The sequence below is a fragment of the Chiloscyllium punctatum genome, chromosome 20 (genome assembly GCF_047496795.1).
Source record: "Chiloscyllium punctatum isolate Juve2018m chromosome 20, sChiPun1.3, whole genome shotgun sequence".
NCBI classification, from domain to species: Eukaryota; Metazoa; Chordata; class Chondrichthyes; order Orectolobiformes; family Hemiscylliidae; genus Chiloscyllium; species Chiloscyllium punctatum.
Genome location: NC_092758.1, coordinates 58,641,570 through 58,665,165, shown reverse-complemented (window position 1 = coordinate 58,665,165; position 23,596 = coordinate 58,641,570). Strand labels below are relative to the sequence as shown.

General features: G+C 38.8%; 1 protein-coding gene across 2 annotated transcripts in view; it reads right to left on the bottom strand.

Moving 5' to 3' along the window:
* The window catches only part of ablim3 (actin binding LIM protein family, member 3), a 337,989-nt gene that overhangs the window by 184,000 nt on the left and 130,393 nt on the right, over positions 1-23,596 (bottom strand). The window lies entirely within an intron of this gene.

Here is a 23,596-nt window from a genome sequence, read left to right as displayed (position 1 = left end):
AACAAAACCAGAGGTTGTTAACAAAGCTCAACAGGTCTGGCAGCACCTATGAAGAGAAACTCAAAGTTAATGTTTCGGGCCCGGTGACAGGTTCTGAGGAAAGGTCACCAATCCTGAAATGTTAACTTAGATTTCTCTTCACAGATGCTGCTAGACCAATATGAAAAAAGACACACCCTCTACCTTTTACCAACCCACTCCACATTTAGAACCCCCTTAACCTTGTGATTAATGAAACCTCCCAGCAATTGGATCTACCTAATTGTTGAACACATCCAACGTTTATCACCAACCCAGTGTTATGAGCCAGGCCTACCTGCCTCAAAACATATCAAGAAGATAGCCTAGACTCAAACTTTATTTAAATGCCAGTATAAAATGCTGCGTTCCAGATGTGATTTAATTGGTCAAACTACTATGCTTCAAGCAAAACAACGTTATTCTTACGCCACAGTTAAAATACAAACAGAAAATGAATTGGCAAAACTTTAATTCTATTGAAGTATTTCACAAAATAATACATTATTTAACTACCACTCATCAAATGTTCCAATATAGCAGCATCCTATAAATACATCCTTGGCAAAGGCAAATTCAGCAAAACTGATTTCTCTTACTTGCTATCTCCTCCAGTCCAGGAGAAGGAAGACCAACAGAATGAATCTATTAGAAGACAGAATTTAAGCTTTTGCAGTAGCAACGAGAGAGCTGTATCTAGCAACTTCGACTCCAAAAATCCCAATGTCAATAACTGAAAGTATAACTAAAACTTTGGGTCTATGTAAGCCTGACTCCACCCACTCATGCTTTTTTACCTAATGCAAAAATAACCCAAAGCTATTTACTCTGCTTTCCATGGAGTGGACACCTCAGCACCCGGTATACAATGCCAGTCTTCAGGAAAACCAGATAGACAAATCTCTCCTAAAAGCACATATCATTATATCAGTCTACTGGATTCATTGGACCTACTAATAACCTTATGATCACTCACTGCCCTATGACTGCATAAGAAGCAAAACAATCAAATGCAAAACTAACAAGTGGGTGTTCCAAAACATTTCAAGATGCTTCACATTTGCAAATCAACAACAATAAACAAAAATGTAAACATAAATTGCTAGAGAAACTGGGTAAATCTGACAGCACCCATGGAGAGAAAGCAGAGTCAATGTTTTGGGCTAGGAAGAGAATTCCAGAGGTTTTTTTTAAACTGGGGAATTGAAGGCTTGGCCACCAATATTTCAGAAATTAGAATTAGAATTCTGGCATAAGAAGCTAGTATTGGAGGAATACAGAAATCTCATAAGTTTGTGGAACTAGCAGTGGTTACAGAGATAGGGAACAGTAAGGCCATAGAGGGGCCTGGACACAAAGAAGAGGATATACACATCAATGTGTTGCTGGAGCAAGAGACATTGTATTAAGCGATGGGGCAAGTGATTTGCTGCATGCAAAGTCACAGGTAGCAGAGTTTTAGATGACCTCAAGTTTATGGAGGGTAAAATATAGAAACCAATCATTGCAGTAGTTCAAGTTCTTGAGAGGAAGTAAAGGCGTGAGTGAGGGTTTCAGCAGTAGATGAGCTAAGATAGGGGAAACTTTGGGTGATTTTGCAGAGGTGATGGCAACAGTGATGTCCAATTCATTGCAAAATAGTTCAATAACCAAAAGATACTGAAGGCAGTTCACAAGAAAATGCATTCCTGCTATCAAAGCCCATATTCTGTAACAACCTTTCACCATTTATATTCTTTGGTAGCTATTATTTTAAAGGTTTAAATATAATGGTTGGGTTGTCATCAAAGCAAAGTTTCAGAGATCTAGGAATTAAATCCAAACAAATATTCCTAAGGAGGACAGGGCACACTAGAAATAACAACTCCATGAAAAAATTACCGCACTTATTACTAACTCTGCTTCTGATTTGAAAGCAAACTGTACTGATCACGGTACTGCATTTATAATGCAATCAATGACTGGAATCTATTTGGTCTGTGGCAGCAAGATAAAAAAGAAAATAGATGCTCAAAATTATTAGACAGAGGCCAACAACAGTTCTTTCCTTGAGTTGTTTTGGATTGTTTTTAGAGGAAGGCATCCAAAGTGTCTTGAATACCTATAACTTTGACTAGATTATGAATTCAAAACACTTATGTTGTCATGCACTGATAGTGCCACAACTGAAAATGACAAACTTACAGGTATCTATAAAAATGCATTGCATACCAGAATATATTTACCAGCAGGTGTGATGTAGGCTGCTGATATATACACACTAATATCATGCATTTCTGAGTTTGAATTTTGAACAAGTGGCATATGTGTTTTCTATATATCCAAATGTGTTTAATGACTAACTTGCAAATATTACTGTGGTCACAGTGATGTCTTTTAAAAATCAGTCTGACAGAGATAGGTTTGGGACTTTTGTTTACAGTGAAAGGGTTTATGAACAGATAAACAATGTAGCACACTAAGTTTTCAGATAGAGGATTCTGAAATTTTTTGAGAGGCTTAGAGCAAAGATTTTTGCTTGGAAACAAACTTTTAAAATTTTAATCTGCGGAGTTCTGCAGGGTTTGTATCTAAAGCTGGACGTATAAAGCAGGTGCTCTTGAAACAGGAAAACCTCAGTTTAAAATGATTAAGATTAGGTTACTTCAATGTAAGGAGGTCAATTTAAAAGTTCCAGACCAGAAATGTTTGTTTTAAATCCTGGAGGGGTTATTTGAAGATGAGAAAGTTTAAGTTCAATTATATGACAAAACAGGAAGGGGCTATCAGTATCGCATGACCAGAAGTGAAGTTACGGCGAAGTCAAATCTATGTGGGACAGAGAAAGGCATTTGAGTATTGTACGGGAAGTTAATGGAATTAACAGAATTGTATTTTTATTGTGTGTTTTGAATCTGTCAACATGTATGATATGTAAATGGTTTGGTTTATACTACTTTATCTTTATTTCTTTTGTGTATAAAACTTCTGTTTTATTGTTAAAGCAAAATCTGTATTAAGTTTCCATTTGTGAATACCTTAAGGAAAAACAAATTATGATCTATCAAGTCAGAATTCTGGATTCTGATTGATCCAGTGATAACATTGGCTGGATTATAACAGGAGGGAGGAAAAGATTCACTCACTGTTAGATTCATGGTGGTGGTGGGGGGAGGGGAGGTATCCAATCCCTCTAGTTTAAAGTGTCAGTTCAGAAATTGAAGAACAGGAGAGTGTACAGCTACATAATAAAAAGTTGTTAGCTCTTTACTTTTCAACAACAATTTGGTTAAAAATGAATTCCCTGAAATAGTAAATGAGTTTTTATATTTGTGAACAGCAAAAGTACCAATTTTTTCAAAGGCAACAAGCAATGAACTATTCTCAAACATGATTCAGGTGCCCAGTGGCTGAAGACACAATGTCTTTAGATGGTGGAACTGCATTAGAAGTGTTTCTAGAGTATTTAGGGTACTCCATTACTTATTAATCTTAATTGTCCAAGGACATCACCACCACATCCAAGCTTCTTCCTCATTGCTTTGGAGACATCAGACTAGCCTCATGGCTCAGCAATAGCTCCCTCTAAATTTCCCTCAAGGCCAGAGAGATACTCTTCCCTAACAATGGCAACATGAATCCCTCTCACCTGACCAAGATGACTATATAGAGCTTATAGAGAATATTTGCATGGGACATATTGAAAGTATTGGGTCCAGTGGAGATAAATAGTTAAAAATACCCTTCCAACTTCTAGCTAAGCATCTTTGTGGCATGGGATTGTCTTTCAGCTGGGCATCAGGCTATGTGTTTGTGTGAATGTAAGGCTCGGCTACGTAAGTGAATATGTGATCAGCCTCAGGGCTGCATCACACTTAGAACCACAGCAGATGACATTTCATGTGAGTAGACAATTGGATGCAACTACTGTATCTTGATGGGCCTGGATGTGTGACGGACATGTGTGCAGACAAGAGAGTCACGTGGAATTTGTCAAGTCACTTGATCTTAACTTTCTCTTGCAGGACAAACAAAGCCATAATTCAATGGAAATAGTGAAGATGGCAGAAAAATGTCCTACATCAAAGTTGTCACCCCTATTGGGGAAGTAGCTCTCAGGATTGAGGCAGAGTAGGGTGATTGAGCTGTCACTGACTGGAAGGCTGGACTGGCAACTTGATAACACCATTGACATATACTTTCATACAACTGATAGTCAAAAGTTAACTGATAGAGCAGTATTTGGCCAACTTGGATTTATCCTGATTTCTATGGATTGGAAATATCTGGGCAATGTCCATATTGTTGGTTAGCTGCCAGAGCTGTAGATATATTGGAATAGCTTGTTAATTCTGGAGATTATCTTCAGTATAACAGTCAAGAAGCTACTATTAACCATAGTCTTTGCTGTATTCTGTGCCTTCAGCTATTTCTTGATACATGTGAAGTGAATCAAACTGGTTGAAGACTGGAATCTATGATGTTGGGGTCCTCAGGAGAAGGCTGAGATGGATTACCCACTTAGCACTTCTGGTTGAAGATGGCTACAAATGCTTCGCTTTGCATTTTGCCCTGTTGTGCTGGGCTCCTACATTGTCAAGGGTGGAGATGGCTGTGGAGCCTATCCTCCTGGTTAGTTATTTCTTTGTTCAACACCCTTCACAGTTGGATGTTGCAGGACTGCAGAGCTTTGAGGTGATCTGTTTATTGTGTGATCGCATAGCAATGAGTATTACATACAGTTTCTACTGTTTAGCTCATTTGTAGTTCTAAATTGCAGATTTACCAGATTATTATCTCATTTGCAGGTATGCCTTATTCTGCCACTGGCACGTTCTCCATCAACCCTTGTTAAACCAGGGTTAATTCACCTGGCTTGAGGGTCACAGTAGATTGGAGGATATGCTGAGCCATGACATTATAGATTGTAGTTGAGCGTAGATCTGCTGCTGTTCATAACCCATGGTGAATCATGGAAACCAGTTTTGAGCTGCTTGATCTGTTCTTAAATTATCCCATTTAGCATTGTGAGAGTGTCATACAACCTGATGGATAGTATCTTCAGTGTGAAGTCAGAACTTCATGTGTAGTACTTACTGCTAACAACGCAACCATGGATGAATGTATGTAGATTGGTGAGAACAATTTTGTTTAGCTTTTTACTGAATGCTGCAGGCCCAATCTTGCAAATATATCCTTCAAGACTTTGTCTTTAGATCATGATCTGCACTCTTGGCCATGTTGGCAATGTGTAGCCACATGGCAAACTGTCAGGGTTCAATCTAGCAGAAGTATGCTAGAAAAAGAACGTACATGTGGTTATCTGTAACCGCAGGTGGGAGTTGGAGCTGTTAAATAAACCGATATGAGCTTTTCAAGTAAACTGAGTTCATACTTTTTCAGCTGAATTACTTACTGAAAACATAGAAAATAGACCAATGATCAGTGGGAAATTTTTCTGGAAATATTAGATCAAATGCCATGAGATATAATAGCATTCTCTATTTAAGAATTTCGAGGGCCACTTTCTCTTGTCTGTTTTTCACTGTCCTGCCCCCTCTTATGTGTCTGCTATGCTTGTGGTAGGTCAGGGCATATCCAAGGATGAAGTTGGATAAGTTTGGTAAAATAGATTAAAAGGTATGATTTAGTAAGTATGACTATGTTTGGGCAATTCATAGAGTCATAGAGATGTACAGCATGGAAACAGACCCTTCGGTCCAACCTGTCCATGCCGACCAGATATCCCAACCCAATCTAGTCCCACCTGCCAGCACCCAGCCCATATCCCTCCAAAGCTTCCTATTCATATACCCATACAAATGCCTTTTAAATATTGCAATTGTACCAGCCTCCACCACTTCCTCTGGCAGCTCATTCCATACCCATACCACCCTCTGAGTGAAAAGGTTGCCCCTTAGGTCTCTTTTATATCTTTCCCCTCTCACCCTAAACCTATGCCCTCTAGTTCTGGACTCCCCAATCCCAGGGAAAAGACTTTGCCTGTTTACCCTATCCATGCCCCTCTTAATTTTGTCGGCCTCTATAAGTTCACCCATCAGCCTCCAACGCTTCAGGGAAAACAGCCCCAGCCTGTTCAGCCTCTCCTTATAACTCAATTCGTCCAACCCTGGTAACATCCTTGTAAATCTTTTCTGAACCCTTTCATGTTTCACGACATCTTTCTGATAGGAAGGAGACCAGAATTGCATGCAATATTCCAACAGTGGCCTAACCAATGTCCTGTACAGCTGCAACATGACCTCCCAACTCTTGTACTCAATACTCCGACCAATAAAAGAAAGCATACCAAACACCTTCTTCACTATCCTATCTACCTGTGACTCCACTTTCAAGGAGCTATGAAGTTGCACTCCAAGGTCTCTTTGTTCAGCAATATTCCCTAAGACCTTACCATTAAGTGTATACGTCCTGCTAAGATTTGCTTTCCCAAAATGCAGCACCTCGCATTTATCTGAATTAAACTCCATTTACCACTTCTCAGCCCATCTGGTCAAGATCCATCTGGTCAAGATCCTGATGTAATCTGAGATAACCCTCTTCGCTGTCCACTACACATCCAATTTTGGTGTCATCTGCAAACTTACTAACTGTACCTCTTATGCTCACATCCACATCATTTATGTAAATGACAAAAAGTAGAGGACTCAGCACCGATCCTTGTAGCACTCCACTGGTCACAGGCCTCCAGTCTGAAAAACAACCCTCCACTACCACCCACTGTCTTCTACCTTTGAGCTAATTCTGTATCCAAATGGCTAGCTCTCCCTGTATTCCGTGAGATTTAACCTTGCTAATCAGTGTCCCATGGGGAACCTTGTCGAACGCCTTAATGAAGTCCATATAGATCACATCTACTGCTCTGCCCTCATCAATCCTCTTTGTTACTTCTTCAAAAATGTTTGCCTGGTCTGTAGACAGCTCTCCTAATTTTGGCACAAGCCAAATGTTGATGAGTCAGACTTAGCAGGATCATGTTAGTCATTTATGTTGCTGAGGTCAGTATGAAGATAACGTTGATAATGAAGGAATGCCTACATATGCGATCAGAAAGTAGAAGATCCTGTAAAAGGAATCAATGTGTTTCGATGCATTAGCAATAATTTGTCAGTACTGGTTGTCACATGTTTGTTCTAAAGTGGCTGTATGCAAGTGGTATACTTACCTCCTAATCTGTCAATTTCTCAGGGGTGTTATGCATGTCTTTGCCAGGTGACTAATATTGTTTGTTTCTATCCCTACAGGAAAAGCGAGTGCACAGCACAAAAGGTACAGACAGGTGGCAGGCTTCCAGTTCTTGTGATCACTATGTCATTGAAGCTCCAGATTGGCAGAGCAACCATTCATTCGTAATGAGATACAAGTGCATTTACCCCTTACAAAACCAGGAAGTGACATGTCTGTAGGACATTACACGTTTATCCGCCACAGAACCTTTCCTCAAAGGGCTGAGAAAATACCAGTTGGGGTAACCAAGATGCAAAAAGTATTTTATTCCAAAATATTGATAACCCCCGCTCATTTCACACACCATTGTATTCTTTCCTTATATTGTATTCTTTCCTTATAAAAGATTGCCACTCTCCTTATGTGATACTTACCATGTAAATTCAATGTTAACAATCTGCTGAGTGATTGATAGTGAACAAATTGAGCAATACATAATTTTGATGAGAAGAGAAACTCAGAGGGAAAATACTTAGTATCTGTGAAGCCAGTAGAACCACATTCACTGCCTCGGGGCATTTCGAAAATAATCAAGTAACACTTTTGCCTAAACTAGCATGGTAGTGTTCATCCCCATACATGGCAACTGATGCTTAGTGAACAAAATTGCTTCATGTTGTTGAAATAATTTGAAGCAATCTGTAGAATGTTTTGAAAAATAGCCTCCTGCCAGATAAGAACGAAGCAAGATTTTATCCATGTAGACATGCTGAATTGTCTAAATTCATTAAATGTCGGCAGATTGGCTAGCTTGGAGCACGTACCTGTAATGAGATTCAACTGATTTTTCTTCTACTAATGCAGAAATATTTCTTTTTTTAAAAAAAACTCTTGCACATATTTTACATCCAAGGCACTTAAAACTCTGTGGACTCTGTTCAATTGGCTTGCTGATAGCACAAATTGATATTAAAAAAAACCCACCGCTTTCTTATCTCTTAAAACAATTTACTGTCATTTAAAAAAAGACTTACAGTACTACTCTTGATGTTGGAGTGCATCTTACATATATACAAATCTGGTAAATATCCATCATCTTTCAAAAAATATTCTTTTTAAAAAGGTAAAGAAATAATATCATTTCCTGGTGACTTTCTTAACCTTGATAACCTGCCCATTGCAAAAGTACAAAAGATTGCGGACAGGCATATACAATAAGCAGTTAAATGTTACAGCCCTGTTCAGGCGGCTGTTGTTGTGGAGTGGTAGTATCCCTACCCTGGGCCAGGAATCCTAAACGCAAATCCCAGTTGCTCCCAGATTAGAAAATATCTACAGCTATGCTCAGATCCTAGACTATGTGCCAACTATATCACAGGAACGAAGGCAACCTGATAAAAAAGAACACACTTAAAATGGCAGTAAAACACAATAAAGGAAGTACTTACTCACAGAGGCTGATGTAGAATTGGCAAAACATGAAAATTAGTGTTCTGCTCCCAAATAAACCACTTTTACGTGACATACATATAGTGCGGAACACTCAACTTCAATGGGACTGTACAACTAGTCATAAAGATCAGACATCCCTAATACCTCCCGGTTGTCCTTTGTAAATATTCCTTTTCAGCTCTGTTCATGATGCAAACAACTGTCCAAATGACAGAAAATCGAAGATTCAATGTTAAGCTTTGATGAGATTGTCTAGATATAGCTCGTAGGCAGTAGCATGGAAGAGGAATTTTAACTAATAGAAATGAGGACAGAAATGATTTGGACAATTTAGAGAAGCAAAGAGAATTTGGGACACATACTAAGAATGAGCCCGAATTATCTAGAATATAGTTAACCAATGTTTCAGGTGTGATTCAAATATAATGACACAATGAATTATTCCAAACAGTAGAGTAGAATATCTGAAACTAAACAAGAAACAGAAGATTGAGAAGAAAATGGAGATATGAATTAGAAAAAGAGATACTGTGTTGATCAAAAGACATTTCAGTCAAGTGATGGAAGTGTTGATGGTAGATTCTTTCAATTGTGCAGTGTTCGTCTTTGTATGCAGATCTGCAGTGTGGGGAATAAACTGACTAAAGTTGTATTTACAGTCTCTGTGTAATAAAGATTGGAACAAAGAATTGGAGAGTTTCACCAGTTTCAGACTTGTGGAGTTTAATACACTAAAATCTGTAAAAAGAATACTCATTCGTTGTAAAATCATTTTATTTGTATCGGTGTAGTTACCAGTGAAATACAACTGTTGTTAAGTAGGCCATAAATGAAAAAAGTCACAGACGAAATTTGATTTGAAAAATGTATCGTATTCAGAAAACCAGTTCATATGTGATTCACACTATTGAGACACTATTATGTTCCTTTAATGGAAAATAACCTTTCCACTAAAGAAATTAAAGCAGTGTTATTGCATGAGGGGTGGAAACTTAGAAGACAAAAGATGAATTTTACTAAAACCACACGTGAAATTTGCCCATCCACCCTCAAAATGTTGAAAACGTTAGTTATAAAAATAGGGATGAAGAATGCAATAAACCCATTGAAGAGGTGAGTGACAGATATGAGATTTGTAAACAGTACCAAAAGATATTACCACGGTCTATCGTAAGTCTGCCTTTAGTGAGAGCCTTAAAAAGGCAGTTGCGATAGATTTAAAGGCATAGGATAAAGAAAAAACACTTTAATTTTATATTTTGAAGATTTGTCAACTAGATGGACTCAGTCAACATTGTAAAGATAAGAAATAAATTGTGGATAATGTAATGGAAAAGTGAATAGGAATTAGACCTGGACAACCAGCAAAGTTCCCACTGATTATTGGGCGAAATTTCCTAATAATGAATTTAAACATATGTGCAAATATGAATGTAACAGTTATGAATAAAACAGTAGAAAATCAGGGAGACATGACTTATTTTTTAAAAAAGTTAATAAAAAGTGGAGAAGTGCAGGAATGGTTAATGGGAAATAATAATTGCACAGCATGAGAACCAGACTGTTCAGGTACATTCTTCAAGCCTGTTCACCATAGACTACAAATTTGCAGATTCTAAAAGAGATACGGAAAGTAATGAACAACCAGATACACCTCATAAACATGTGTTACATAGCAATGAAGATCAGACTGTCATAATTGACACTTTTTCCAGTAAAGGACAGATAAGGTCTGATTATTGAAATTAGGCCATTGTTCCCAAAGTACAACTCTTAAAAGTGACCATTAAAGTCATGTACTTCCAATACTTTTTTCCAAGTCATGTATTTACCAGATGCTAGTCAATGGAGAAATGTTACTATTATAAGTAGAACAAGGAAGGCCTCTGGAAAATATGAAAAATGGTTGAATGTTTAGTATAAGTGAGTTCAAAGCTGGAAATTGGATACTTCAAGTACAAAAATAGAAGGCAAAACAAAAAACCACAATGTAAGCTCAGGCAGTGGTTGCAGGAACAAACACGTCACAAGAAAGAGATCACCGTCCATTGAAAGGAATCCTGTAATAACAGGGGGAATCATACAGCAAAAGTCCACACAGAATTACAAGTCAACGTTGAGGGTGTAGCTCAACAAGGTCAATAGATATACTAAGAGACTAGGAATGCTACCAGTGGAAAAAACCCATGTGATGGACAAACTTTAGTAGCTATGAACAAATTAGATGACAATTTATTTAAAAAAGCCAAAGCTGGATTACAAAGCTGAAAAGAGTGTGGGGTGTAATAAGAGATGTCACATTTAGGTCAATTGACCTATCATATTGCTGGGTGGGATGGAAAAGGTTTCTCCTGGTGGGAATTATAAGGCTAAAGCCAAGCTAGTGACCTAAGGTTTTGAAGAAAAATGCAGGGATCACGGTAAAAGGGCAAATTCACCTACAGCAGGAAAAGCAATTTTGAAGGTTTTTTTGGCTTGTTAGCGACAAATATTTGGGAATATAGATGAATTGACATGAAAGCTGCATTTCTGCAGAGAGATCAGACTTGTTTGTGAATGTGAGAAGAGTTAATTAGATTTGAAGACAGAAGTACATTCAGATAATAGTCTTTAAAATACCACAATAGGATTAAAGCCTGGTTTCTCTCAGATTACTCTGTTTAATTGTGTTCAGTATTAATGTGCAATAAACAGAATTTCAAACAACCCTAAACATGAACATAGTTTGTGACTTTGTTCCTCTTTGGCCAGTTTGTCTTGACCCAAACTCACTAAACATGTGCATAGAACCAAATCACCAAAGATACCAATCTAGAGTTTGGTACTTCTCAGTAAGAGTCAAAAAAGGTGGTCCTGGAAAAATGATCAGGTCAGAAACCATCCGAGGAGCAGGAGCGTGGATGTTTCGGGCATAAGCTCTTCATCAGGAATGTGGAGGGGAAGGGGATGTGAGGTAAATAGGAGGGTAGGGGTTAGGCTGAGGGGAAGGTAGTTGGGAAGGCGATAGGTGGATGCAGATGGGTGTTAATTGTGATAGGTCGGTGGGAGGGTGGAGCGGATTGGTGGAAGGAAGATGGACAGATAGAACAGGTTAAGAGTTGGAAGGTTGGATCTGGGATGAGGTGGGGGGGAAGGGGAGATTTGGAAACTAATGAAGCCAATGTCGATATTGATGCTGTATGGTTAAAGGGTCCCAAGATGGAAGATGAGGTCCGTTTTATTAAATTGGTTTGCCTCCAGTAGATCCTGTGGGATCCATTGTCGAGAAAAGTTTCTTTCTAATTAATTTGCAAGATGTGGGAGTCGCTGACTGGCAAGTATTTACTGCCCATCCTTAGTTGGCTTTGTGAAGTTGATGGTGAGCTGCCTCCTTGAACCGCTGCAGTCCACTTACTGTGGGTTGATCCACAATGCCATTAGGGATGGAATTCCAGAATTTTGACCCAGCAACAGTGAAGAAACGGCAATATATTTTCAAGTTAGGATGGTGAATGGCTTGGAGGGAAACTTGAAGATAGTGGTGTTCCCATGTATCTTCTGCCCTTGTCCTTATAAATGGAAGTGCTGTAGATGAGGAAATTGTCTGGAGAAGAGAAGAACTAAAGCAATATCACTTTTCCAAAAAACGATCAGTACAGCTTGAAGATCAGTTAAGACAGCCAGAAGAACCACAGAGCTGGGTAACTGCTTTGAAGGGAATAGATCTCAGCATAAATTCCTGCAGAGAAATGATCAAAGATTGCTGATGGTGAATGAAAGCACTTTATAGCTGGTAAAAAGTGACAAGAAAAAGCAGTGAAAGCAGTAAAAGCCCTCTAGCTGCCAAGGGGAGAAATCCAATTTGAGGAACTGTGGAACGAGGCCAATGAGTGTAGCACTGTATGAGCCTTGGTAGCAGTTGGGTACAGACACTGAGTGAATATGAGGTATTTAAGAGAAAATGGCACTTACACTGGCAGTGTGGAGAAGGTTGTCGACCTCCCTCTTACAGTCTGAGACTGCTTTAACCTTTAAACTTGGACCAAGTTGGCATGGTCTGGTGTTGTGGCTTCCAAACCTAGTTCTGGAGAAAAAGGATATCCGTGTGTGCACCACCCTATCCAGCAGAACTTCCAGGACTCTGTTGACAAACTGAGGAGCCGATATCTGCCACCCACCCCTGTCTGCTATGTCCATGGCTAAAGTCAGAAACTGTGCAGAGCAGCTCTGAACTAACAGTTCCTGTCCGGATGCACAACGGGCTTTTCAAAATAGCTCAGGTGCAAGGGTTTCTGGTGAATTCCAGGATTTCTGCGCAATGGCAAGTTGTTCCTGGAATGGTGCATGGAAAGATGATGTGAGAGACACCACAGGATAAGTAGTTAATGAGGTGAGTTTGGTCAGATAAGATGAAAAACTCAATTGGCCACAAAAAATCATGTTACTATCCTTTGTTTCTTATTCCTTTGCCAAAATTTGAAAAGTGTTCAATTTCAGCACTACGAGAACAATTTTTGCAAAAACAAAGATTCAACAACAATTTTAATTGCCAAAAAAAGACAAGACAACAAAATGAGTGTAATAAAAGGAGATCAAAATCCTAAAAAAAAGTACCCAGTTTGAGAAAATAAATAATACCTTCAAGTATTTTTCATCAATCAGCCAATGCAACAAACTTGACTAGTAACTATCTTTCCACCAGAGAAATTCAAGTTATCAGATCCATTAACAGATCAACAAATCGGCAAAGATGGAAAGCATAATTCATAAGATTACGAACAGCTTTAGCACTGAACACTAAACCAACTGCAGAACAGATTACCCCACTGCTCTACAATGTGGTACGAACTTCTGATAATGTGTTATATAAACAACACATTGATGAGAAACAAATTATGTTTGTTAATAATTATGTTTGACAACTTCATAACAATGTTTAATTATTATTAAACTTAATTATCAAATAAGACGCTGGTAAGATTATGCTTCAATGGAAGGTACCAACTCCTAGCAGACTGTAAGTAGCTTCATTAATAACCTGTATGTACTTTTTGAACCAGGCAACAATGAAAACCTACATTAGCTCATTTGTGATAGAATCATAGTTGGTCTCTTAGATAAAGAATACATCAGGAACAGTTATCAAGCAAACTTACAAGTTTGACAAACTACCTTCTAGATAGGTTGTTAGATATCATGCATGTAATATCAGCACTGATTAGACCCTGTGTGCAATCATGTGACATACCATAGCACAAGGAGCAGTCAGTTATCCAGACTGGAAACTGATTCACTGGTGTTTTGTGTTCTTCTGCAAGGGGATATGGATAGAGTATTTCTGAGGATGACTTCTTAAAGCTACTTAAAATACAATTACTTTTATGTATCGCTTTGTTCTGAATCTGCTACAATGACACACTCTTTACTCAGTGCAACCCTGACTAGTGTGGTGTGAACACATTAAGAACATTTCTGGGTGGCACAACCTACCAGCTGCGGAAAGATCTACCCTGGATTTTCAAACTCCCATTTTGAACCATTCAAAGATGAAAGCCTTGACTTTAACAGCCAGCAGCAAACTGAAGTGATAATGGCTCGCCCATCCATTGCAAAATGAGAGCCAGCTGATTTTAATGGATGGCTTTCATTTCAACCCCAGCAGACAGCATCTGAGGGGAAACCACGAATCCCAGATGGTACCCACAGAGACCCAATAGTTGGCACAGTTGTCAGTGCCTTCAGAAATAGCTTACACTTATTATTCTAGTCATGCTAAAAAGAGACACAATTTTGAAGCCTTTTGTCTTACACTTACTAAGGCTCAGATGCCAGAAACAAAGTCCTGTTTAGTGCAAGAGGAAAGCTTCAAATTTGTGTCTCTTTTTAGCAATGTTTAAGTTCTGTTTTTCCATAAAAAACACAAGTTTAATTTTAAAAGTGCATTTTTTAATTCATCTAAACAGCATCTACTATTATTAGAAGATGACGCTAATAACATCAGTAAAAAGAAGTTGGTTTGAATACAAAAATGGATTGAAATTACTAACTGAAAGAATGTTACTGTCCTGATTTTCTAATTTCTTATATCCTAAGTTTTTTCATGAGCCTGAATCAGGGTTAATGGTGCATTGCTGAATGCATGAAGTTACCTCAGCTGCCTACCTAAAACCTCATTAACCCAACAATGAAGGTCAATACCAAATCTACCAAGTAAAAACATCATCAATAATTTGCAGTGTAGTCATAGAGTAAAGGGAAAAAAATGCTACAAGTCTGTAATGGAAGAAAGCTTCATTTTCTACTTATCTTAGGCTGCACAGAAGCAATTAGATTGCAGGAAATCATTTTCAAAAGCAGTGAAATGCAACACACTTATCTTTTTAATTGTATTTCCAGATGCCTCAAATTGACTGTAATATGCCTTTAGCATTCACGGATGATAGGAGCCTGATTGCATTTGGTTGTATGATGTTCAGTTACTTGCGTGTGGAAATATTTCAGTTTAAAAAGCCAAATCTTTATTCTTGTAGCTTGAAACTACTTCACATTTACAACATGTTTTTAAGGTTAGTTCAATGAAGTTTAGTTGATGCCGTTACAAATTTGGTGAATTTTGAATTGAATTATAGTGCTAATTATTACAAGTTAAGTGAACTGAGAGCGCATGTTGCCTATTCTTACATAAACCAACATAAAGATGTCTTTATTGTGTGCTAAAATATCCCAGGGTAATAGGCACAAAGGGTAAGTGGGTTAAAAAGGTAAAGTCTCCAAAGTCTCAGGCAACCAGAGGGCTGCTGTCTAATTAGAGAGAGAGGACTGGTGAAGGTTCACCACATCTCAGTTGAGGCCAGAGGTTGAGAAGGTGAATCCTACATGCAAACCTCAGCAGGTGCAGGAATTGAATGCACACTCTTGGCACCATTCCTCATCACAATCTAGCCATCCAGTTAACTAAACTAATTACCCCTGGAAAGCAAATGTTAAGCATGGATCAAAGAAAATTTAGGGGAGTTGGCTGAAGACAATATTGAGGAGGGAAACTTGAAGCTAAGGAGATTGATGACTGTTGATGGCAATACTACAAATTAGGATTGGGATGGAGGGATAAAATATGTTGTGATCTAAAGCAAAAAAGGCAAGTATGCAAATTGGGATTTAAGATAAGCATTTACGTTAGAGATATGTGGGAAAGCCTTTGGAGACATATATAAACATCAATAGATATCTTGGAATCATTTGTTAGTTGATTAGGACTGGATAATAGGTGGCAGACAGCAAGGGATTTGAAAGATGAATAGTACTTAAAATAAGATATAAAGTGACTAATGGACTCTTTGGCAAGTTGGAGAATGTGAAAGTGCTGAGCTTGGGAGGTTGTGGCGAAACATTGATCAAGTTGAGCATAAGGCTTCAAATATGGAATGAGTTGTCCATAGGCAAGTAATATTGCACAGGTGTTCACAGGTGGCCTTGGTACTGAATCTTGATCAATGATAGCTGATGTACAAATTGAGTAAAGAATACATGAAGAGCTATAAAATGGACAATTAAAACACAGTTCATAGAACCATTCCGAAGGAGTAACTCAATCCAATCTGTGTTTCCATTGAGTAATCCATTTACCAAATTCTATGCTACAAGGAAACAATCAGTCTTTGTGTTAAAAGCGATTTCCAACTATTCTCTGTGCATAGTCTTATTGTAAACTGAAAGCCTGTGTTGTGTCTAATTCCACAGCTTTTCATTCTGACCTTGTTTTATAAAATCAAATGCACTCAAATTTAGAAAGGAAACATTGTCATGGCGGTAAGATTTTAAGGCACTATTTCTCATTATGCATTGTCATATCTGATGCCACTTGTGGTTTTCAATGTTATCTCACGTAACATATTACAAAGAGTTTGATTCTGTTGAGACAATTACCTTGCAGTTTATTTAAAGTGCTAACAATTTACAAATACATAAAGTCTTACACACACAGCCTAGGTTCTATGCTTACTGATATTATTGCATATTGCCCACATATAATTGAAAGACTCCACTAATTCCATTACATAGAAAGAATGGCTACAGGTGAGATGACTGTCTTTATATTGGAACATCACATGTTATGTTGTCACATAAAGGTACAGTGATGTCAGGTTCTGGAATCTATGGCATAATATCACACAACCAATGTGTTACTGTGAGGAAAATGACAAGGGATTTCAGAGAAATACTACACAGTGAAGTCAAACCATAAATCCATAAGACTGAATGACAAGTAGGCTATAGAGTGTGTCAACATTTATCTTTCTAGTTTAAAGTAAATCACTTCATTTTATATTCTTTTCTGCATGGCTGAAACGTTAGATTTTATGTAATTGCTTTGTAACCAATATTTTTATTTGTGTGAAATATGTGTAGAGATGATGAAAGTGTTGAATTAGATAGACAGTAGTTGGTGGAGAGGCCAGTTTATGTTGGTGTCTTTTTATAACTCAGAAGAAATTTAGAACTCGGAAAGATAATATAAGCAGAAGGACAGTAAGGAGAAACTGTAACAGAGAAAAGTGAAGCAAGGAAGTGGAATAAGTTCAGAAAGAAAGATTAGAAATCTGATAGCACATTAAAGCTGGTGTGGCCTGGAAAACAATTGCAGTATCTTCATTAGCACAGTCTAGTTGAACCAAAAAGTGTAGGTAAAGGAAGTAAAGAAAATGCTATTGGGGCAAATACAGTTTAAGAAGTTCTTCACCTTTACTTCCTTCCCTCCCAAGTTATGAGTAAATGATAGATATTTTTTGTTCAAATCAAGCCATTCTGTTATTTGGAAAGGACCTAGTGGTTACTGTGAGGTCACTCTGTTTGATTTTACTTTTGTTCTCCAAACGCCCTTTTCCACATTAATTAAAGCTTCCAGTAATGTCAAGATAGAAGAAACCCAAGAAAAACGACCATGAATCATATCAGTAATGTTAAATACTAAGGGTAAGAAATTATGTTAGGTAGTGCCATTTTTTGTACACTACAATTACTCTGAGAATTCTGAAATCGTGTTTGTGGTGGCTGCACATATGGAGTACAATCCACCAGGTACCCGGCCGATACATGCATTAAAGTGGTTTTAGTGGGCAACAGTTAGAAGTTCACAGAGTTCACAAATTAAAACATCAATCAATGCTCGTTAGATGTCAGCACTGCCATTTTGGAGCTCAAAGCTCCATTTATCAGTCCATCTTAAACATGCATAGTTGAAAGCACATTTAATAGCAAGAAGGATCCTCCAACAACACCGTAAGAGGATCATCAATTTTGCCTAGTTTGCTGGTTGACTTTGTCTGGCTAAAGCAACTACTTTACAGGTGCTTGGTACTTTCTATCATTGGTTCAAGGTCCAAAATTGGAAATAGTTTATCAGTTGCTGAAGGAGGCTTTTGCTGACTCTGATACTTCTACATAAATATGTCAAAAATCACACAGTACCAGGTTATAGTCCAGCTGGTTTAGTTGGAAGTACAAGCTTTCAGAGTGCTGCTCCATCATCAGGTAGCTGGTGGGACAGAATCATTGGACACAGAATTTATAGTAAAATTCTGTGTTCTATGATCCTGACCCACTAGCTACCTGATGAAGGAGCAGCGTTCCGGAAGCTTGTACTTCCAAATAAACCTGGTGTTGAGATTTTTAACTTCATCCACCCCAGTCCACTTCGACACCTCTACGACATAAAAACGTGGCATACTGACACAAGTACACTCGTAGACCTTCCCACTTCCAAACAACATGCCTTGGAAAATGAACAGAGATCACAAAGCAGGACAAGCTGCTCAAAGAGGGAAAAGAAAATTGGGAAGGAAGGGTTCAGAAAGTGTTCATATCCATCAAGGGACTTTAGGAAGCAACTCTTCCACTGAAACCTCAGTGAGGAACAATATGTACTAAGTCAGCACTTCAATGATTTGTCTCTCCCAGATTCCAGTGAGGAATATCAGAGGAGGACAATAATTCCATTGTTAATGATTAAAAGTGACTATAAGTCTAACTTTTGTGTGCTTGGTTCCATCGAGCTTGAGATTGAAGATGGAAATAACAGCAGGATATAAAGGTTTGCAGTTTAGAATTGTTCCAGAGAAGTCATTGACTCTCTTCACTCAAAGAGAAAATTACATTTCATTATTTCTTGCCAGATAGAAGTTAGCAGAATGTGCACACAGCTTCACTAGAATTTCAAGCTCTTCATGGTGCATTGACACATGAATATTGCATACACTACATATCAACTCTGCTCTTTAGAAACTGTGAAAGAAATTGGACTCCTTCGATTGGATGCCTGGAATGCTAGCAGTAGTCACAATGCTTTTTTGTTGTGGTATCCTGCTGTGTTAGCTGCTTTTGAGGCAGTATGCTATTCTAAAGCATGTTTAAAAGGCAACAAGTTACTAATAAATCCAAAGTACAACATGTACATGTGTGTATCATGCATATAATGAAAACCACGCTGGTATTTCAAATATAATAGAGCAGGCAACTGACATAGTTGCATAATCGTTCCTCTGTCCAAACTGCTTTGGAAGAAGTCTGTTCTTTTTGATACAGGTTTCAAGTTTTGTGGATGTCTGCTAAATGCTACACCACCATGACAGTATGGATATTGCCATCACTTGCATTGATGTTCAGCTGGGGAAGAGGAGCACAGTAGGAGGTAGAAGAAGCAACTTAGACCTATCCCTTCTGGTTGGGATATCTGTGATTGACTTACTTGACGGCAGTATCAGTGAACACAACCATAATTTCCCCTTCATTAACAGTCCCATATCTTATCTGTTACTATCATATAATTTCTTTGGCCACAATGCAAATCTAAAGGCCAACAATGAAATAGCCATTTCAAAACAAATTTATAATTGGAAGGCTGTCACATAATTGTAACACTGACGCCACATAGAAGTGGTGGGTTGATTGGTTTGTGCTTCCAGAAATGCATTTGCTTGAAAGAAAGCAGTAACAGAAAAAGTATAGGAATGAGTAAAAGTTAGGGCCAATATAACAAAGCTATATTAGTAAGTAAAGTAAGGTAAGGGCATTAAGTTTAAGACTACGTAATTAAGTAAGACTAAGAAAGTTTATGTTTAAAACATGGCAGCACAGGTTAGTAGAGTGGAATGTGTGGCCTGTAATCCTTGGGAAGTCATGGACTTTACCAGTGTCCAAGAAGACCACATGTGCAGGAAGTGTTGAGCACCAGGTTTTGGAGATCAAGCTGTGGCTGGATAAACTTTGGCACAACAATTAGGCTGAGAGTTACATAGTTATCATATTCTGAGTAGTGGTTACACTGCTAGGGGGAAGGAAAATAATGAGTGGTCACCAAGCACTCCAACAGAAACAGGTAGGTCATGCACAAAGTTAGTTATTTTACCCTTTTATAATCAATTCTGACTCTTCTGATTCAACTTAATTTTATCCATCCTAAATTTTTTCTATCCTAAATAATGGTTTTTAGAAGCTTTCCCACCATTAAAGATAGTTATTTTTAAATCAACCTGTTCAGAGATGTTATGACACACTTCTGGAGCAGGTGGGACTTGAACCTAGACCTTCTGACTCAGAGTCGTAGAGTCCTATAACGTTAGGGACACTACAACAGCAACACAGGAGTCAACACCACTTTAGGTGAAATGATTGATCTTAGAGTCATACAGTCATAGACATCTGCAGCACAGAAACAGACCCTTTGGTCCAACTCATCCATGCCAACCAGATATCCCAACCCAATCTAGTCCCACCTGCCAGCATCCAGTCGATATCCCTCCAAACCCTTCCTATTCATATACCCATAAATGTTGCAATTGTACCAGCCTCTACCACTTCCTCTGGCAGGCCATTCCACACATGCCCCACCCTCTGCGTGAAAAGTTTGCTCCTTAGGTCACTTTTATATGTTTCCCGTCTCACCCTAAACCTATGCCCTCTAGTTCTGGACTCCCTCACCCCAGGGAAAAGATTAGATTAGATTACTTACAGTGTGGAAACAGGCCCAACAAGTCCACACCGACCCGCCGAAGCGTAACCCACCCAGACCCATTCTCCTACATTTAACCCTTCACCTAACACTACAGGCAATTTAGCATGGTCAATTCACCTAACCTGCACATTTTTGGAATGTGGGATGAAACCGAAGCACCCGGAAGAAACCCACGCAGACACAGGGAGAATGTGCAAACTCCACACAAAGAGTCCCCGAGGCGGAAATTGAATCCGGGTCTCTGGCGCTGTGAGGCAGCAGTGCTAACCACTGTGCTACCATGCCGCCCACAATAGGCCTTGTCTATTTACCTATTCATGCCCCTCATGATTTTATAAACCTCTGTAAGGTCACCCCTCAGCCTCTGAAGCTCCAGAGAAAACAGCCCTAGCCTATTCAACCTCTCCCTAGTTCAAATTCTCCAATCCTGGCAATATCCTTGTAAATCTTTTTCTGAACCCTTTCAAGTTTCACAAAATCCTTCCGCTAAACTAGAATTATACACAATATTCCAACAGTGGCCGAACCAATGATCAGTACAGCTGCAACATGACGTCCCAACTCCTCTACTCAATACTCTGACCAATAAAGGAAAGCATACCAAATGCCTTCTTCACTATCCTAACTACCTGCGACTCTACTTTCAAGTAACTATGAACCTATACTCCAAGGTCTCTTTGTTCAGCAACACTCCCTAGGATCTTACCACTAAGTGTATAAGTCCGGCTAAAGTTTTCTTTTCCAATACGCAGCACCTCACATTTATCTAAATTAAACTCCATCTGCCACTACTCAGCCCATCGGCCCACCTCATTGTAATTGCTAGATTTATCCTGACTACCTTTCTTGAACAAAGCTGCAAGGGAAGACTAAAAAGATAATTGCTAGTAGCTCCATAATGCCCACTCTCATTTCCATCAAAGTCCTTGGTCACCTGGTCCTTGTGACTGTCAACTTTAAGTACCAATAGTCTATCCAACACTTCTTCCTTACAAATTTTAAACCCTTTTAGATACAGGGTTTCCTTCTACGATGGCCTGGACAGCTTCTCCATCTTTAGTAAAGACAGATTCACAGTATTTATTTAATATCTCAATCATGCTCGCTGCCTCCATGTGTAAGTCTCCCTCCAGCCCTACTCCTTTTACCAATCTTTTACTGTTCATATAACCGTAGAATATTTTGGAACTGTCCCTAACCCCTTTACGTTAGTTGCTAGTCGTTTCTCATAATTCCTTGTTGTTTCTCTACTTTATCACCTCCCCTTTGGACCTTCTGTAATTCTTTTGATTCTCAATGGTATTTTCCACCTGTCACTTGAAATAGCCCAATTTTTCTTTTTTTAATTTGAATTTCTAACTCCTTTCTCATCCAGGATTTCCCTGGTTTTGTACTACTTAATAAGACAAGAGAGAGAACAGTGTATCAGTCGATGTGGTGTACCCTGGTTGATATGGCTGGCATGGTTGAATAGCAACCAGTGTGTGCAAGCTGGGGTATAGGGATATGGGGTTCATAACAGTGTTAAGTATCTGGGTGAGATGGAGTTTATGAATGTTGAATATAAGGCTGAATTGATAGATTGTTGTTAGATTTTGGGTATACTAATTTGACTAATGGTTGAGGTGTGTGATATAGTGTGTGGGATAAGGGATTTGAAGATGCATTCAGTGACTGTGATTACTGGTGAGGTCTTTCAACTTATTTCACCACTGCATCCAGGTCCTCGGGGCAAGTGTCCTGGCATTGTCTTTCATGGCCTTCTGCTCCCGGTGCATTTGACCATTTGTCCAAGGGGCCACCTTCCACTTCCATATATTTCTCTTCTCCTCCATAAGGAATCCATACAGCTTGCAGCCTATTATTTCCCAACTTATGCCATTCTTCACTATTTCCTAGTTCAAATTCCCTTCAAATACAACTTCCTGGATCAGCTCTAAAAAACTGTGCCCTTACCCACAAGAGATCCAGGCTTGCCTTAAGTAGTGCAAGTTAGCATTAAATGTTGCAAGTTAATTGCAGCACTGATTCCCAGCTGATGTACCCAGTGAACGATCAAAGCAGTTAGCATTGACTGCATGCAGAGATCATTCAAATGAGCAAACTACGTTGCTAATCAATAGATACAGATTAATCACACTTTGTAATGCCTTCCTCTTTTTTGCCACTAGCCAACTTAGACATAGTTATATTTCTAATGCATTTCCTGATGTGACATACATGCTTGATTGCATGGATTGGTGAAGTAATCAGCACACCACAACAGGAGGTAAGTCATCAGTAATTACAATCACTGTAGGAAGATGTAGTATACCATGAATGTGCACTAGCTCTCAAGTTATTGGATAATTTTTTAATCGAACACTGAACGTTGATGGAACCTTTGTTACTTGGTTGGTACAATATGACTTATGCATCTGTATTAGTATGTTACTGTGTGATAGTCATGCTGCTTAGCAGTGGAGTTCTCCATGAGGAACAAAGAAACTATTTGTGAAAGTGGCAAAACAAGTTGCATTTTCCTTATGTTAGAGGGCAGCTGCAGTTTCTGCCCATTTAAAACTAGATCTGATAGAAAGCCCTCAGTTAGCCATATTAATAGCTTCAACTTGGAAATGGAGCAGCAGTGATCTTATCACTAACTTTTTCTATTCAATACAATCTTTATTCTTGACACCTACATGTGACTGTTTAGAGTTTGACAACTTCTGCTTTTTGTGCTCTCATTCTGAGCACAGTTGCTGCTAGAGCCTCACTCAGCATAGACGTTCTGTTCTGCAGCAGCTGTACAGGACTCTGTAAACAACAACCTACCAGTACTTAGCTTAACTCACTTCTGCATCAGATTTGGTTGGTGGACCAATGTGGGTGGGGTTGGACCAAAGTGCAGATTAGATTAGATTACTTACAGTGTGGAAACAGGCCCTTCGGCCCAACAAGTCCACGCCAACCTGCTGAAGCGCAGCCCAC